Genomic DNA, 18,046 nt, shown 5'->3' on the forward strand with positions numbered 1-18,046 from the left:
TAATCTTTGGGGAAGGCAATGGCAACCCACTCCAGTACTCTTGCCTGGAAAATCCCTTGGACGGAGGAGCCTGGTAGGCTGCAGTCCATGAGGTTGCTAGGAGTCGGACACGACTGAGCTACTTCACTTTCACTTTTCATACACTGGAGAAGGAAATGGCAACCCACTCCAGTGTTCTTGCCTGGAGAATCCCAAGGACGGGGGAGCCTGGTGGGCTGCCGTCTGTGGGGTTGCACAGAGTCGGACGTGACTGAAGCAACTTAGCAGCAGCAGAGATAATCTTTAGTTTTGCCTTTTATCAGCTTCATGTAGACTTTCAGTTTTGTTTAGAATTTAGTATGTGTACTTTTCTGTCCAACTCTGTCTCTCTTGGTGTGAGACTTGGACTTTCCATCAATAATCATATCAAGAAATCCAGTCTTGATCAGACAGTGACCTGTCTTTATAGTCATAGGGAACAACCCTTTGTTGATGCTTCCAATCTCTGAGAGGAGAGAGCACATCTGGAGCTGGAGGTGGGAGAGGTATATGTGTGCTTTTTGTTTTCCGGGGACTCTGCCTTAGGGATTATCTCTGCAGTAATTAAAATCTGGGATACAGAGTGTAGCATGTAACGATCTTTTCTTCAATGTCTGTTTCATGTGTACAGCTTGGCTCTGTAACAAGACCCTCATTTTCTTATGCCGGAGGTTGCTTTTCCATTCTACAAAACTTCACTGAGAACTTGAAAGGTTTAAATAATTGTATACAGTGCTTATGTGGATATAATGATGAATCAGACTCAGACCTTCCCTGAAGTAGCTCAGTCTAATGAGAGAGAAAAAGTAATGAACTGTTAATCACGTATGTTGACATAGGAATCTAAGAAACTAATGACTTTCTGAGACCACCAGCAGGGAAGGGATTGTGGAGACTACAGAATATTGGGGGAGGGAGTTAGCTGGACTTTGAAGGATGAGGAAGATTTCACCAAGGAGGGAAACTCACTGGGGTACTTATTAGGTACTTGACACATGCTTGGTGACAGATCTGTTATGGAAAAAGGCTCAGTTAAGGAAACAGTTTAGAGGACAATTCATAATTAATAGTCAGCTGAAAGTTGACCCTCTTGAGGGACACAGAGTTAGGCTCTGGAGAGAATTGAACTTGGACTCAAAAGACCTGGGTTTATAACTCCATGCTTCTCTTTTTTCCCAATGGTGAGACCTAGAGTATGTGACTTTACATTTCTGAACTTACTTCATTCTATGTAGGTGAGAATCCCGATATAAAGCTCATGGGTGTACCATGAGAGTCCTGTGGGTAAAGGATCCTTCAGTTCAGTCCAGTTCAGTCACTCAGTCATGTCCAACTCTTTTCGACCCCATGAATTGCAGCAGGCCAGGCCTTCCTGTCCATCACCAACTCCCAGAGTTCACTCAGACTCATGTCCATGGAGTTGGTGATGCCCTCCAGCTATCTCATCCTCTGTCGTCCCCTTTTCCTCCTGCCCCCAATCCCTCCCAGCATCAGAGTCTTCTCCAATGAGTCAACTCTTCGCATGAGGTGGCCAAAGTACTGGAGTTTCAGCTTCAGCATCATTCCTTTCAAAGAAATCCCAGGGCTGATCTCCTTCAGAATGGACTGGTTGGATCTCCTTGCAGTCCAAGGGACTCTCAAGAGTCTTCTCCAACATCATGGTTGTGCTAAATCCTTTTTCAGTGTGAGCTCTCTGCTTGGCCCTGCAGTCAACCAGATGACACTGATCTCCATGTGATTTGGCCTCTGATTGTCCTTATCCTTCTTGGCAGGTTTTTTTTTTTTTTTTTTTTTCTGTTTGTTTTCTTATTCTGCATTTTTAAAAAATTATTTTTTTACTATCTTGAGTTTTAACTTTTTTAGGACTTCAGAGGATATTTTCTCTTGAGTGAAGTTACCTCCCAAGGTTCTTTGATCCTTCAATCTCCTTAATATCTATTTCTCCAGACTCAAAACTAGAAAGGCCAGAGGTCTTAGGCCAAGGGGGCCACTTGGGCAATAGTTGGATAATAGGACCATATATCAGTAAGGAGTTTCCCAGGAGAAAGCATCAGCCCTTGGTTAGCCTGGAGTGTGGATGGCCGTGACTGGGCTATCTTTGCCCCTTAAGCCACAAGCTGGGATTCTGACTCTATGCATCAGGGCCCATGTTCTCTAATTACAGGGTTGAAGACAGCAGAGCTTGATCTAGCTCTTTCTCATGGAAATATACACAGAGGAGGGAAGTGATGACAGCATGGGAACTATGACATTTTTAGCATTTCAGTTGTGCCCATGTCACTTGGTGCTGTTCCTTTGGATTGCATATAGGAATGAGTACTCACCCTCTGTTATGAAACAGGAAAAAGGAAGAGAGGGAAAACACTCTTATTATCATTTATTTAATTAAATTCTTTTAGTTTTCATTAATACTTCTAGATATAGAATTTCTTTTATATATTCTCATTGGTAAATATTTTTGCAGTGTGTTTACTGCTGCTTTTAACCTTTTTTCTTTGCCTTTTATCTTCTTAGGGTCTTCTCATAGAATCTGTGAGCTGGACAGGTCTTTAGTCCAGCTCCCAAATCCTTTGTATATTAGCTCTGACAGCAACCACAGAGCTTCTGTTTACACATTTCCAGTTTCAGGGAGCTCATTTTCTCAAAGCAGCCAATTCTGGTTTTGGAGAATTCTAATTATTAGCTAGGGCCTTATCACATTAAAGTAAAAATATACCTCCTTTACTCTTCTATCTACCGGAAATAATTTCTCTTTGGGTACCACCTCATTCAAACACTGTTTTCCAAAGCTCAGAAGTCCTCTTTCTCTCCTTGTAAAAACCATTTAAATAGGTGGCACAGCTTAGTACTTGCTCCAATTACTGTTGTCCCCTCCAGAGTGAACATCTCTTGCTCCAAGAGTAACTTCTGAAAACCCTGAATGTAGCCCTATTATATAATCGGGGATCAGGAGGATTCATTCTTCCATGGTCCAACTCTTGGCCTTTAAAACACACACACAAAGTTTGGAAGGATGCTTTTCGCTCCTAAGCTTGGGGACCCAACCCATTAGAATCCACTAGTGGCATGAAGATTCCTCAAGTGGCTCCCTGCTCTATCCCACTAGCTCCTTCTCTCATATATATATTTTAACCACATGGCTACTCTCTTGTAGGCAGATAGATTGCCTTTCCCTTGAACTGCCTGCCTCTGTCTTGGTCCCTGGTTCTCCATTATTGCCTTGAATTCTTTTATTCCTTTCTTTGCATTGGTGTAGGAATGCAAAATTAGGAAGTCAAGAAACACCTGGAGTAACAGGCAAATTTGGCCTTGGAATACGGAACGAAGCAGGGCAAAGACTGATAGAGTTTTGTCAAGAAAAGGCACTGGTCATAACAAACACCCTCTTCCAACAACACAAGAGAAGACTCTATACATGGACATCACCAGATGGTCAACACCGAAATCAGATTGATTATATTCTTTGCAGCCAAAGATGGAGAAGCTCTATACAGTCAGCAAAAACAAGACCAGGAGCTGACTGTGGCTCAGATCATGAACTCCTTATTGCCAAATTGAAGAAAGTAGGGAAAACCACTAGACCATTCAGGTATGACCTAAATCAAATCCCTTACGATTATACAGTGGAAGTGAGAAATAGATTTAAGGGCCTAGATCTGATAGATAGAGTGCCTGATGAACTATGGAATGAGGTTCATGACATTGTACAGGAGACAGGGATCAAGACCATTCCCATAGAAAAGAAATGCAAAAAAGCAAAATGGCTGTCTGGGGAGGCCTTACATATAGCTGTGAAAAGAAGAGAGGCAAAAAGCAAAGGAGAAAAGGAAAGATATAAGCATCTGAATGCAGAGTTCCAAAGAATAACAAGAAGAGATAAGAAAGCCTTCTTCAGCGATCAATGCAAAGAAATAGATGAAAACAACAGAATGGGAAAGACTAGAGATCTCTTCGAGAAAATCAGAGATACCAAAGGAACATTTCATACAAAGATGGGCTTGATAAAGGACAGAAATGGTATGGACCTAACAGAAGCAGAAGATATTAAGAAGAGATGGCAAGAATACACAGAAGAATTGTACAAAAAAGATCTTCACAACCCAGATAATCACGATGGTGTGATCACTCACCTAGAGCCAGACATCCTGGAATGTGAAGTCAAATGGGCCTTAGGAAGCATCACTATGAACAAAGCTAGTGGAGGTGATGGAATTGCAGTTGAGCTATTTCAAATCCTGAAAGATGATGCTGTGAAAGTGCTGCACTCAATATGCCAGCACATTTGGAAAACTCAGCAGTGGCCACAGGACTGGAAAAGGTCAGTTTTCATTCCAATCCCAAAGAAAGGCAATGCCAAAGAATGCTCAAACTACCGCACAATTGCACTCATCTCACACGCTAGTAAAGTAATGCTCAAAATTCTCCAAGCCAGGCTTCAGCAATACGTGAACTGTGAACTTCCTGATGTTCAAGCTGGTTTTAGAAAAGGCAGAGGAATCAGAGATCAAATTGCCAACATCCGCTGGATCATGGAAAAAGCAAGAGAGTTCCAGAAAAACATCTATTTCTGCTTTATTGACTATGCCAAAGCCTTTGACTGTGTGGATCACAATAAACTGTGGAAAATTCTGAAAGAGATGGGAATACTAGAACACCTGATCTGCCTTTTGAGAAATTTGTATGCAGGTCAGGAAGCAACAGTTAGAACTGGACATGGAACAACAGACTGGTTCCAAATAGGAAAAGGAGTTCATCAAGGCTGTATATTGTCACCCTGTTTATTTAACTTATATGCAGAGTACATCATGAGAAACGCTGGACTGGAAGAAACACAAGCTGGAATCAAGATTGCTGGGAGAAATATCAATAACCTCAGATATGCAGATGACACCACCCTTATGGCAGAAAGTGAAGAGGAACTCAAAAGCCTCTTGATGAAAGTGAAAGTGGAGAGTGAAAAAGTTGGCTTAAAGCTCAACATTCAGAAAACGAAGATCATGGCATCCGGTCCCACCACTTCATGGGAAATAGATGGGGAAACAGTGGAAATAGTGTCAGACTTCATTTTTCTGGGCTCCAAAATCAGTACAGATGGTGACTGCAGCCATGAAATTAAAAGATGCTTACTCCTTGGAAGGAAAGTTATGACCAACCTAGATAGCATATTCAAAAGCAGAGACATTACTTTGCCAGCAAAGGTCCGTCTAGTCAAGGCTATGGTTTTTCCTGTGGTCATGTATGGATGTGAGAGTTGGACTGTGAAAAAGGCTGAGTGCTGAAGAATAGATGCTTTTGAACTGTGGTGTTGGAGAAGACTCTTGAGAGTCCCTTGGACTGCAAGGAGATCCAACCAGTCCATTCTGAAGGAGATCAGCCCTGGGATTTCTTTGGAAGGAATGATGCTAAAGCTGAAACTCCAGTACTTTGGCCACCTCATGCAAAGAGTTGACTCATTGGAAAAGACTCTGATGCTGAGAGGGATTGGGGGCAGGAGGAGAAGGGGATGACAGAGGATGAGATGGCTGGATGTCATCACCGACTCAATGGATGTGAATCTGAGTGAACTCTGGGAGTTGGTGATGGACAGGGAGCCTGGCGTGCTGTGATTCATGGGGTCGCAAAGCGTTGGACACAACTGAGCGACTGATCTGATCTGATCTGATGAGTCAATTTGGTGGTAGCACAAAGGACAGTCTTCCTAAAGCTCAGGTCTGTTCATGGGCTCCTTTGCTGAATGAATGAATGAATAAACTATAACAAAAGCAAAAATAAATGTCCCACACAAGGAGACAAAGGCAGACTTTTGGAAGCAATATTTAGGATATAGAAGAAAAGAGGGTGGGGAAATTGAACCTGTTGAATACCTGATATATACTAAGCATTGTTCTGTTTTACTTATACTAATTTAAATATTCTAGCCTCTTTCTGACTCATTTGTTAATTCCATTAATTTCAGATATCATAGAGTTTTATTTGTGTGTGTGTGTATGTGTTTTGGGGGTGGGAATTATGTATGTGTTTTAAGTAATTAGTTCATCTTCACATGGAGTTTTCTATTCTGAATTCTTACGAGGTTCCTTGGCTTGTAGGATATCCCCCATAGGTGGTTTTGCATTTGCCTCTGTTTGATCCCTTAGCATATGAATGGATATGCCGTATCTATCTATCTGTATGTCTATTTGTCTGTCTCTCATGCAGGTCATATGAATTCAAACTCCAGATCCATAGCAGTAATGGGCCTGTGATTTTGTTTCCTTTGGTGGCTATTCCCACACACCCTAATCCAAGACTTTGATCAGTAGGCAATTTGTTGTTGCTTGTCCAGACACTGACTAACATATTTTAAGGCTCTGTCTCATGTCTGATAACACTGCAAACTTTTAAAATGGGCTGTTTCCAACTATTTACCTTGTAGGATACAAAGATTTCTCTTTTCCTTGAATAAATCTTAGAACCCACCCCTCAGTTCCAAGAGCCTGTATTTACCGTTGATCATGACTGAGACAGCTCCTGATTATAACTTTAATTTTGAGTTTTCAGTTTGATTTTGACACCTTGGAATTTCCTTCTAAGCTGGGAAACTATTTAAGATTCTGAGTTTTATTTTATTTATCATGTAAAAAGTCTTGTTAAGAGATGAAATACCATCTAGTTATGGACTATTTCTCCTATATAATCTTCAAACTAACCTTCTGAGGTAGGTATCATTTTGTTGATTTTGTGGATAGTGGTATCAAGGTTCAGGATGGTTAGGTTAGTTTTCAGAGGTCACTAAGTAACCTTAGTGGGCAGTAAGTAGCAGAACAGAGATAACAGCAGCCAGCCAAGGAGACAAAGGAAGAATGTTGAATGTTCCTGAGGCAGGAAGAAAACCAGAAATGCACGATGCCATAAGGAAGGAGAGAGGTTCAAGGTTTCGATGAGAATCAAATGCTGTTAGAGGGATAAGAGCTGAGAAAGCCATTGGGTTTGGAGATTTTCTGAACAGAACAGATTGTGTCTAAGTGATCTTTTGAAATGTGCCTAGAGGGCAGGACTCTGTGGTCTTGTCCTCTTCCTTCAGTACTACTTAGGAAGAGGCACTAAAGTGCTTTTTGATGGTGATGGTCATTATCCAAAATTTTCCCTGAAATTGCTTTTGCCATTTGAAAATTTATGCAAAAATATGGATCGGGTCCAGCATTATGCTCACTCTTTGAATATTCTTTTTCTTTGAAAAGTTGCCTGTAGAATCCCCTCAAGGGAAAAACCTTGAAAGGAAGGATGGGCTAGTGACAGGCCGATTAGAGGAGGCGTTTGCCATAACTCCAACCTTGCAGGGCGATGTAGAACATTGTTTCTTGAACAAGTACAACACATTGGGCATTGCGCTAAGCTCTTCATACTCGGCCTCTCTTTCCACCCTTTGGGGAAGGGCCCTGTTGTTCCCATTTTAAAGATAAGATGACTAAGGTATTACAGCATCAATAGACTCAACACACCCAAGCTAGAAACAACAGAACTGGGATTCAAACAGAGGCTGCTCAGACTGCATGCTGAGGTGTCTTAATTTTTCAGGTCCCAGATAGGATATAAGTGGACTCTAAGTGCATTTTAAAAGTTCTCTAGGCACATGGAGAGATACATCCACCAGAATCAAAATGAGAGATCAGTGCATTCCAAATTCTCCTCCAGACACTCAACTGTATGCCCAGGTAGGGACCAAGTGACCAATAATTTATGGCCTCTGAATCTGGCCACTTGTTTTTCCTTAAGAGCAGACAAAGCCTGAAAGGCTGCAGGCTGAGTAAGGGGTCTTCATCATGACAGAGGAGGGGAGACCAGGAGACCCTCCTTGCTTCACATGGAGCCATTTTCGACCTCACTGAGGTGGCAATTCATTTATTTATTCATCCATTTTACAGACATTTATGGGATCATCTTAGTTATATAACCCCTTATAGAGGATAGCCTTGTGAAGACCCTAATGTCAGGAAGGTGGGGATAAGGGTTTATATCTAAGAGAGTGAATGGAGTGCCTCCCATAGGTCAGGTACTAAGCTAGGTGTAAAGACTCCAAAATGATAAGGTAGTGAAGAGGTCAGCTATTCCATACAGTAGTCATTACTCAATAAGGCTATAAATTACTTACAAATAAATAAGATTAAAAAACCCACTCCCCAGCTGCCCTTGCCACATTTCATAGTTCTCAGTAGCCACATGCAGCTGGTACCCAGTGTATGCGTTAGCACAACTGTAGGCCATTCCCACCGTCACAGAATGTGCTATTCAACAGTATCAGTGAGAAGGAATGTTGGCTCTGGAAACGGAAGGCCTGGGTTGGAACCTGGCCTTGTTGTTTAGCAGCTGGGAATCTGTGTGTGTCCTTGAGCACATTTAAAAAATATCTCTCTGCCTTTCTTCCTTTATCTACAAAATACAGAATATAATTAACAACAAAATAGGGAACATCTTAAGAGCGCTCGCTATGTTTTAGGCACCATGGTAACTGCTTTATTTGATTATTACTTAATCATGCAACCACCCTAGGATATAAATGCCATCACTGCCATTTCATAGATGTAAAAGCAGGGACAGAAAGCAGCTCTTTAATAGAGCTGGATGTGAACCCAGGATATAGAATCTGTGCTCTCAATCTTTTAAATTCCTAACAAGTGCATCAGTCTCATAGTGATGTTGGGAGATTCAATCATTTTACTCCATGGAGATCTTAGCATCTGACTGGCATAGAGGAAGAGCTGACAGAATGTTAGTTATTATTATTCTGGCCTTCAAAGAAGTTAGGAAAACTCGAATTTGTATTCTCTTTAAGAATTTGGTACTGTGTTCTCCTTGTGAGTGGAAAATAGAAAAAAATAAAGCAGGAAGAAGACCCAGTGGAGACTGGGACCCTTGGCCCTTGCTCTTCCCACTATGGACATATCATTCCCCTCCTCTGCTTTGGTTTCCTCACCTAGAACATGTAGGGTTTACTAGAATGTCCCTGGACTCTTGTTTCTTTTTCTGAATTCTCCGATTCCTTGATAAATGGGGCCTACTTTGCATTGCACAATTACAAGTCATGTATAAATATTAGCTTATGCAGCTGGTTAATCACTTAATGTCAGATAAACGTGCAGAGCAAGGTCTTAATATGTTTACATAAACTGTACAAACCGCTTTGTCATTAATTGTGCTTACCCAGCGTCCTAGCTTGAGTGGGCAGAGGCGGGAACCCAGGCTGGGCACCTGTCCCCCACACTGTTCCTACTGCCCAGGCTCTATTTGATGCCGAGGGCTCCCTCCCGAGAAATTGGGAGCTGGGGTTTGGAAAATGTTTATGCAAACAGTGTGGCCCTCAGAACTGGAGGCCCACGAGACATTATCTCTGTCTTCAGATAGCCAAGCACCTCCAGGGCACTTCATTTCTCATCCAGTCATGGAAAAGATGGGAATTACGGCTTGTTTACACCTGGATGTCAAAACTTCTTCCTTCTTTTTCTTTTATTCATCTCTTTAAGTTTTACCACAGGAGATCCAGGACAATTTCAGGGCAGTTATGGGAAATTTCTCAGGTGTGATAAAGATTCTCTGGGTTTTTGTTCCATTGATTTTTATGGGACTGTGGATGGCTGTAAAACCAGAGTGGGCATGGTACAGTGAGCTGCCTGACAGCCTGGGCTGTGCAGGAAGATGGGAGGGGCTGGGGCCAGAGCAAGATAACACCGAGAAGGGGTGTGCTTTGACCTTGTATCAGCCAAGGTTCAGGCCCAGAGGAGGAGGTTGGCCCTAGCTAGAATTCCAGGGAGAATGGAGTGAAGGGACTCTTCGGAGGGGTGTGCAGCACAGCAAGGCCCTAAGACCAGCAGTAGGAAGCAGCTGTAGGAAGCTGTCAGACCTCGCAGCCTGTAGGAGCAAGCACACTTGAATTCCTGGAGTGAGCTGAAGTGGTCTGGGGGAGCATCCAATAGCTGAAGTCATAGGAGAGGGAGTGCCTGCTGAAAATGTAGGGCCAGGCAGGCAGGAAGGAAGTGGGAAAGACAAATCCTGCCCTCTTCGTCTTCCTACCTGCCAAACTCCTGCAGGTGCCTTCCTTTGGCTGAATCCACCTGGAACGTGAGGAAGCCAGGTGGGCTGATGCAGTCCACGTGGGTGGGCCCTGTGAGATCATAAAACAGGCCAGAGGATGGCAGAAAGTGGCTACAGAGGAAGGACAAATGGTGACCTTTTGGCATAGACAGACGTGCAGTGTGTAGTGTGTGAGGTGGTGAGTAAGTAAAGGTGGAGAACTTGAGAGGTATGGGGTAATGACCGGGAAGATGAGGCTTGAGCTTAACAAGTCTCCTCACTTCTTCTTCCATTTGTAATTGACTACTTTCTAAATAGACCAGCATCAAATACTAACGGAACTGCTATGGTGTAGGGGCAATATGGAAAGGGCATCTGCTTGGAATTAGATAGACTTGTGTTTTCTTTTAAATCCTGGTCTAGTTGCTTATTAACAAGGTGGCTTTCAACCAGTTACTCAGCTTTGTCATCCTCAGTTTTCATGCCTGCAAAGTGGGAGTAATTTTGTAAACATCACAGTATTGCTATTACATTGAAATTAGTTAATGAACATTGGACCCCTACCCAGGAGTCTGATGTTCATTCTTGCATTAATTCAACAATTGCACCCTGGGGTGGATGGGATTAGACCGTGCACTTGCACGCAGAAGGCTTCCCTGGTGGCTCAGATGGTAAAGCGTCTGCCGGCAATGTGGGAGATCCGGGTTCAATCCTGGGTTGGGAAGATCCCCTGGAGGAGGAAATGGCAACCCACTCTAGTACTCTTGCCTGGACAATTCCATGGACAGATGAGCCTGGTAGGCTACAGTCCATGGGGTTGCAAAGAGTCGGGCACGACTGAGTGACTTCACTTTTCACTTGCATACAGATAACCGATAGTCCAATTGAAGGAGGATATTCATTGTGGTATACATGTAAACAAACATGGAATGATACAAATCGTCATATCTAATTCTATTAATAAAGACATATGTGCACAGACTCATACCCAAAGTGTTAAGAAGGCAAAGACCAATGTGATGTGATTACTAGGGAAAACTTTATATTGGGGATTAGAGAAGTCCTTTCTGAGAAATTAGTATGAAGACTGAGATTTGGAAGATGGATAGAAGTTATACAGCAGTGCCAGTCAAAAGTGTTCAGTAGGAAGAGGAGTGAGGGGTGGCGGGGAATTATATGGAAGAAGGAACACTATATCTTCTCCCTCACTGGCTCCTCCATATCAGAAGCCTTTATTGATGCTACCTCATCTTTCTGACCTCTTAAGATACTGAAGAGCCCTTGGGCACAATTCTTGTACCTCTTATGATCTTGTACCTCTTATTATGATCTCAGGCAGGCTCATGATTTTAAATACCATTTATTTATCCTAATTATTAGCCCAGATTTCTCCTCTGTACCCCAGATTTGTTCATCGCCAACTGCCTACTTAACTTCTCAATATAGGTATCTCATAAATGGGCCAAATATTCCATCCTAAAATAAGCGTATGGTTTCTATTCATTCCCCTTCACAAATTTGCCCCTCTCACCATTTCATTCTTCCAGATTTTCAGGGAAAATACTTTAGAGTCTTGGAGCTTCTCTTTATTTCATATTCTACCATCCATCACTAAGAAAGTCATCTTGGCTCTATTTCTGAAACATATCTAGAATCCCAGTGCTGCTCATGCCCTCCTCCACTGCTCCAGTCTGCTCTGTGGCACCATCATCCCGCCTCACATTCTCTTCCTTTGTTGTCCATCTGCCATCAATTTTGGCTTCATAAAGCAGCCAAATGATCTACTAAATGTAAGTATTATGTCATCCCTGATTAAAAATCTCCAAAGAATATAAAAATACTGATTCAAAAATGATATATGCATTATTTACAATAGCTGAGTTATAGAAATGACCTAAGTGCCCCTCAGTGGATGAATGGAAAAAGATGTGGTATTTATACACAATGGAATGCTACTTATCCATGATGACAGCATGGATGCATCTTGAGGGTATTACACTAAGTGAAATAAGTCAGATGGAGAAAGACAAACATCTTGTGATTTCATTCATATATGAAATATAAAAAAAAACAAATGAACAAACAGAAAAAAGTCATGAATACACTAAACCAAAGAAAAACAAACATTAAGGTATAGATAAGAGAGTAGTAGTTACTCGAGTTTAAGGGGCCAGTGGAGGGAAGGCTGAAATGGGTAAAGGGAATCAACGTATGTGATGATGATAGATGGAAATTAAATTTTTAGTGCTGAGCATGATATACAGTATACAGAAGTAGAAATATAGTATTATACACATGAAACATATAATGTGATAAACCAACGTTACTTCCATTAAAAAAAAAACCACAAACTCCAGTAGATTCCACCTCACTCAGTAAAAGCCTTAAAGTCTTTCATGGCCCGGGCACCATATGTAGTCTTCCCTGTGTGCCTGCCCATCCCCTGCCCTGGGCCCATCTCCGTCTCTCAGAGCCCCCATGACACAGGCTTCCATTGCCGAGTACAATCCTAGCTCAACCCTCTTTTCTGTCACCCTGTTTGGGTTGTAGGGTATTCACTTGACTTAGGTTCTTGTTGCCTTCAAGTCTCTGCTCAAATCCTATCTTTTAAAAAATGCCTTCCCCAACTGCCTTATGTAAAATTCAGGTTCCTTTTCAGTTTTGCACAGACACAGCTTCATCTTAGCATCTACCACTTCATATTATAAACACTCTTTCTTTTATTTATTTATTTTTTGCATAGATTAGTGTACAATGGAGAAGATCCTTGTCCCTTTGTGAATGACTAGTGCCCAGCATATACTATATACCCAATAATCAGTTCTTGGATGAAGATCTGTATTTTCCTGTATTTCTACTGTAATTTCCAGTAGAAATTCCCCATGGAGACATTTTTTTTTCCCATCAGCAGTCCTGAATTTATTCCAATCTGGATGAACTTGAAGGCTATAATAGTATTATGGGTGCATCTATGCTTCTGATGTATTTTTTAACTATCCTTTGGTACCTGAATCATGGTTTTTGTTGCATTTGAGTTATCAGAAGAGGCTTGTGGTGACTACTTTATAGCCAGTGTGTTTTTAGAGGATGTTGTCCATCTTGTTGAACATTACTGAGAGAGTAATGGTGAGTAGTTTTGAGAAGTTAGGATTGGATCAAGTTGTGACTGCATAGTTTTTCTTTTTTCTCCTTCTTCTTCTCTTTTCCCTTGGACTCTAAGGGGAACTGTAAACATAGACACACGTTGTTTTGTATTCTTGTGTCTAACACGTGTTTATTGAGCCCTTGTTATATACTAGGTACTGTGCTAAGTGCTTCCATGTACTTTTTATACCACATTTACCTGGTGAATTGGTAATTTTTTTAAATTTTGAAATTGAAGAATTAAAAATAAGTCATTAGAGAAGTATGTGATTTGCCTCTATACTGAAAGCTAGTGAATGCCAGAGCCAAAATGACAGATTGACTTTATTAGGGGAATCTGAAAAAGAAAGAGGAGCTTTAATTGTGGAAAGACAAATTCAAGAAGCAGAAGAACATACTAGAAATGTCTATTAAGGCTTTTAGTGTTACTAGTAACAAATAATAAATACTGAGGCACATGTGAAGACGTGTTATTTAGGATCTCTGCCCTCAATAAGCTCACAATCCAGGTGGAGAGAAAAAGTATTCAAGAGGTGCAATATTTGCCCTAAAGAACAAAAGGATAAACCTTCTTCTTTGTAAAAAATCACAGTGAGATAATATATCAGCATGGAAATGTATAGATGTATGTTGAGGAGACCTGTCAGAGATTATGAGGGAATGAAAACAGTTGCTCTATTGGGGTTAATTGACTAATAACTGATTTTTTAAGATCTGATATTTTATGATGGTATTTATCTCAGTATATTTTAGAAAAAGGCAGGAGCAACAGTGAAATAAATGCTACCTTTTTTTCATGCTGCTGCAGAGCCCTCACAAGGAAGAAAACTAACCATTCTCCTATAATCATGAAATAAAACTCCCTTTTCTCTGGTTTCCCATTTCTCAGTTTATGAAAGAATATTTAAGAGACTATTAGAATTTAAGAATTAAATGGATGTTGAAATATCCCCTCTGATTACAGATAAAGAGACTAAAACCCAGAGAGGTTCCAGGATTTGTTCTAAAGCTGGTCATGACTCATGGCAGAATCAGAGCAGCCACCTTACTGCCAACTCTGTGGTGGTGGAAAGAGCACTGGCCTTGGAGCCAGGCATGGGTCTGGCACATCTCTGCTCTTTTCTGTACCACCTGGGTACCTCATTCACCCTCTGCCTCTTTAGTTCCACAGTCAGAATGGGAGGTAATAACACTTCACAAGCCCTTCAGGAGGAGTTCTCTATAAACCATAAAGTCACATGGATGATGGGAGTGTTAGCAATATCCCTATCTCATCTTTTGAAGATTGTAGAAACTGTCTAGCGTCTGCCCTTTCTCTGTCTGGTTCTGTGTTTCTTCTAGGGGTGAAAGATGCAATCTCGGTGAGACAACAAGATGAACCACATAAGGTTTTTGGAAATAAACATTGTTTTTTCAAAAGAGACCTATGCAAATTGATAGAGAGCATCTCATCACAATGAGCCACAAACTCTGAAGATTATCTGCCTCTTAAAAGCTCAAAAGATCAGGGAACTATAGCTTTAAGTTGCACTCTAGCTAATGTGTGAGTTTCCACTGCATTGCCCTAGCTACTCTTGCGTTCAATAAACATGAGGAATTGCACTGTAATAGCAACCAATGCACCCAGACACACACTTTAATTAAAGGAATACATCACACAATAAAGTGCATTTAAATGAAAAATCTTTCTATTGGAAGTACACTTTCTTTCTTTTTTTTTTTTTTCTTTCATTCTGTGGTACTTTCCTGATCTTTAAACACTTCTAAGAGGACAGTAAGGTGAGGCTAGGGTCAGGGTGAATCTCTAGGGAGATGCTGGGGATTATGGCTGCCTTGGTTCAAATGGAGTGTTGGCTAAACCTCGTATGGTGACAAACGGTACAAACAACATCTAGGGTGGCCACACAGGTACTGAGGTGGAAGGAGTGGAACTGTGCATGCTGATATACTTTTTCAGGATTTCTTCATATCAGGAGGAGGAGTGATGGCTAGAAAGGGGGGAAGGGCAAGTGAGAGAAATAATTGAGATTGCATATTGTAGATATCTGGACTGATGATTATACAGAGGTCTGGTGGCTGTTGTTCTTTGGATAGAAAACCAAGCTAAAGAGCCATCTGCCTCTCCCTGTGCTAGTTATGGTATTCTTTTCCTTATTGACTTTATTGAAAAATATTTTCTGTCTAATAAACCACATTTACTTAAAGTACACAGTTCAATGGGGTTTGACAGTCATAAGCTCCTATAAAGCCACTTCCAAGATGCAGAGCATTTCCATCACCTCTGCCAGAGATGTCTCGTGCCTCTGTGCAGTCCATTCCTCCCTCCACCTATGGCCCCAGGCCAGCACTCCTCTGCTTTTTATCACTGTAGATTAGTTTGCATCTTACACAAATGGGGTCATACAATGCCCGCTTCTTTTGTGTGCCTGGCTTTTTTCATTAAGCACAGGGATTCTCAGATTCCATCATGTCACTGTGCATATCCGTAGTCCATTCCTTTCTGCTGCTGTCTATTGATTTTGGTGTTTTAAGGTTAACACAATTCTTAGACCTTTAAATGGCTATTCTTGCTGGTTGTGTACTTGGGAAACTCTCTATGCATATCTGAGCTGAGATCATTTGTCTCCACATTTTAGGAATATAGACCCTGCTCTAGTGACCAACAGTGGTGGTCAGCATGTTCCAATCCAGGTTGCACAGTGAGAGATGAAGGCCAACTTCAGACATGACTGAGCGACTTCCCTTTCACTTTCCTCTCCTTACCTCCCTCATTCCAGTGTCCTTTTCTCTTTCCATCAGTATTCATGGCACAGTGACTGTGTCCCAGGCACTGCTCTAGGTACCTGAGTACATTAAGGAACAAACAAAAAGCAGACAAAAAATTTCTCCCATCATGAAACTTTCCATGTGTGTCAAATTAAAAATAAAGTGCTATATTTATTGTTATTGTTGGTTTGTATAGTTGGCCAACTCTTGATATACAGTTGACCCTTGAACAAGGTGGGGGTCAATCCGTGCATAATTTATTGTCAGCCCTCTATATCCTTGGTTCCTCTTATCTATGAATTCAACCAGCCACTGATTATGTAGCCCTCCCTATAGTATTTACTATTGAAAAATATCTGCATGTAAGTGCACCTGGACAGTTCAAACCTGCATTGTTCAAGGTCAACTGTAGTTGGCTAACTGTTGTTGGAATTGATCTAACAATAATATGTGTTGTTAATTATTGTCATAAGTGCTATAAGAAAATAGCATAAGAAAGATTAGGGAGAGTCAGGGTGGGAGAGCTGCAAATTAGGGTGGTCAAGAGAGGGCTCCTCAAGACAATGTGAGAGAAGCAAAGTTCCAGAGCAGAGATTCCAGTCAATTCTGTGGATCTCCAGCATACCATTAATGCCTAGAACATGATCTCTTGAATACGGGCAGGCTTTTAACAGCACAGAAGGGACAGAACCCCTTGACACCCATTCTTGAATTTTCCAAAGCATTTGCCTCCCTTGACCTAGGTTCTTTCCAGTTCATTTGGGTTCTCTATGGTGTTTGGCTCTAGTGATGGAATTTAGAAAAGGATGTGGAGTAACTGGAGTAGGTTGAGAAAACATACATGTTCAAAGTGAAAGAAAAACATAACAGGAGATCTGAATTAATCTTTGGACATTGAATGGTTTGGTGAAAGCTTGCCAAAAGCTTCATTTTCAGTGAATGTCTTTTGTATTGAACGATTGACAATGGTAAAGGTTCTGATGAGGAAGTGTGTAAGTGCAGGTGGGCTTGTGTAAATAGGCTTGATAGATACATAAATCTATTAATACATAAATGGGAAGGAGATGAGGTCCTTCCCTTCCTATTAAGATGGTAACTTGATAAACTTAGAATCATTCTCTATAATAGACCTAAAAGACATTTTAGTCTGCATTTATAATCTATCCCTCTGGTCTTGGAGCATGTTAATGCCTGAAGTTCAATCATTTTTTCCTCTTTTTACACTCAGACATCTAAAAGGTTGATTTTCAAGGTCCATCAGTTTAATTACATCAGCCTGTTGGATCTTACTGTCTCAAGAGGAAAAAACTAGACTAGTGGAACACTATGCAAATGTATGTTGATGCACGTTCATGAGTTGTAAACTTCAAAGGATCCAAAGAGTTATGGCAGATGGTTAAAATCTTGGAGTTTGCAACCAGACAGGTTTGAGGGCAAGTTCTACCTTTACCCTTGATCATATCACTACTAAAGGACACTCTGTAAGGAGACTGTAAAGCACCTACTTCACAATGTGAAGATTCAGTGGGACAAACTGAATCTAGCAGCGTATGCAAAAGAAAGTGTATTATTCTAAAATATAATTTATTTTTAGGATGCAATATCATTTAGTATTAGAAAAATGAAATTACCTGTATTAAAGGTTTAAGGAGAAAAACTGCATTACCATTTCAGTTGACTCATGAAGATTCTTGAATAGAATTCAACATCCACTAGGATTTACAAAACAAAAACAACAAAACAAACAAAACCCTTTAGCAAATGAATAGAAGATGAATGCTTCTCTAACATGATAAAGATTATCAATGAGAAAATGTAATGAATGTTATTTTAAATTGCTAAGTATTAAAAATATTTCTTTTAAAATCAGGACTAAGACAAAAATACCTACTTACTATACCTTTGAATTAGTGTTGCATTGGGAATCTTAAGCATCATAATAAGGTAAGAAAAAAAAAGTCATCCTTTGATAATGATCTCTACATTTAAGACTCAAAATCAACTACAGACAATATATTAAACTTAATAAAGCTTATCAATATCAAATGGATTTTTATTCCTCCACAATAAT

The 18,046-nt window shown here is 40.8% G+C and overlaps 1 protein-coding gene across 1 annotated transcript in view; it reads left to right on the forward strand.

Moving 5' to 3' along the window:
• Positions 1–18,046, forward strand: part of SORCS3 (sortilin related VPS10 domain containing receptor 3) — a 979,390-nt gene that overhangs the window by 693,867 nt on the left and 267,477 nt on the right. The window lies entirely within an intron of this gene.

Source organism: Bos taurus, chromosome 26, assembly GCF_002263795.3.
Source record: "Bos taurus isolate L1 Dominette 01449 registration number 42190680 breed Hereford chromosome 26, ARS-UCD2.0, whole genome shotgun sequence".
In the NCBI taxonomy this organism is placed as follows: Eukaryota; Metazoa; Chordata; class Mammalia; order Artiodactyla; family Bovidae; genus Bos; species Bos taurus.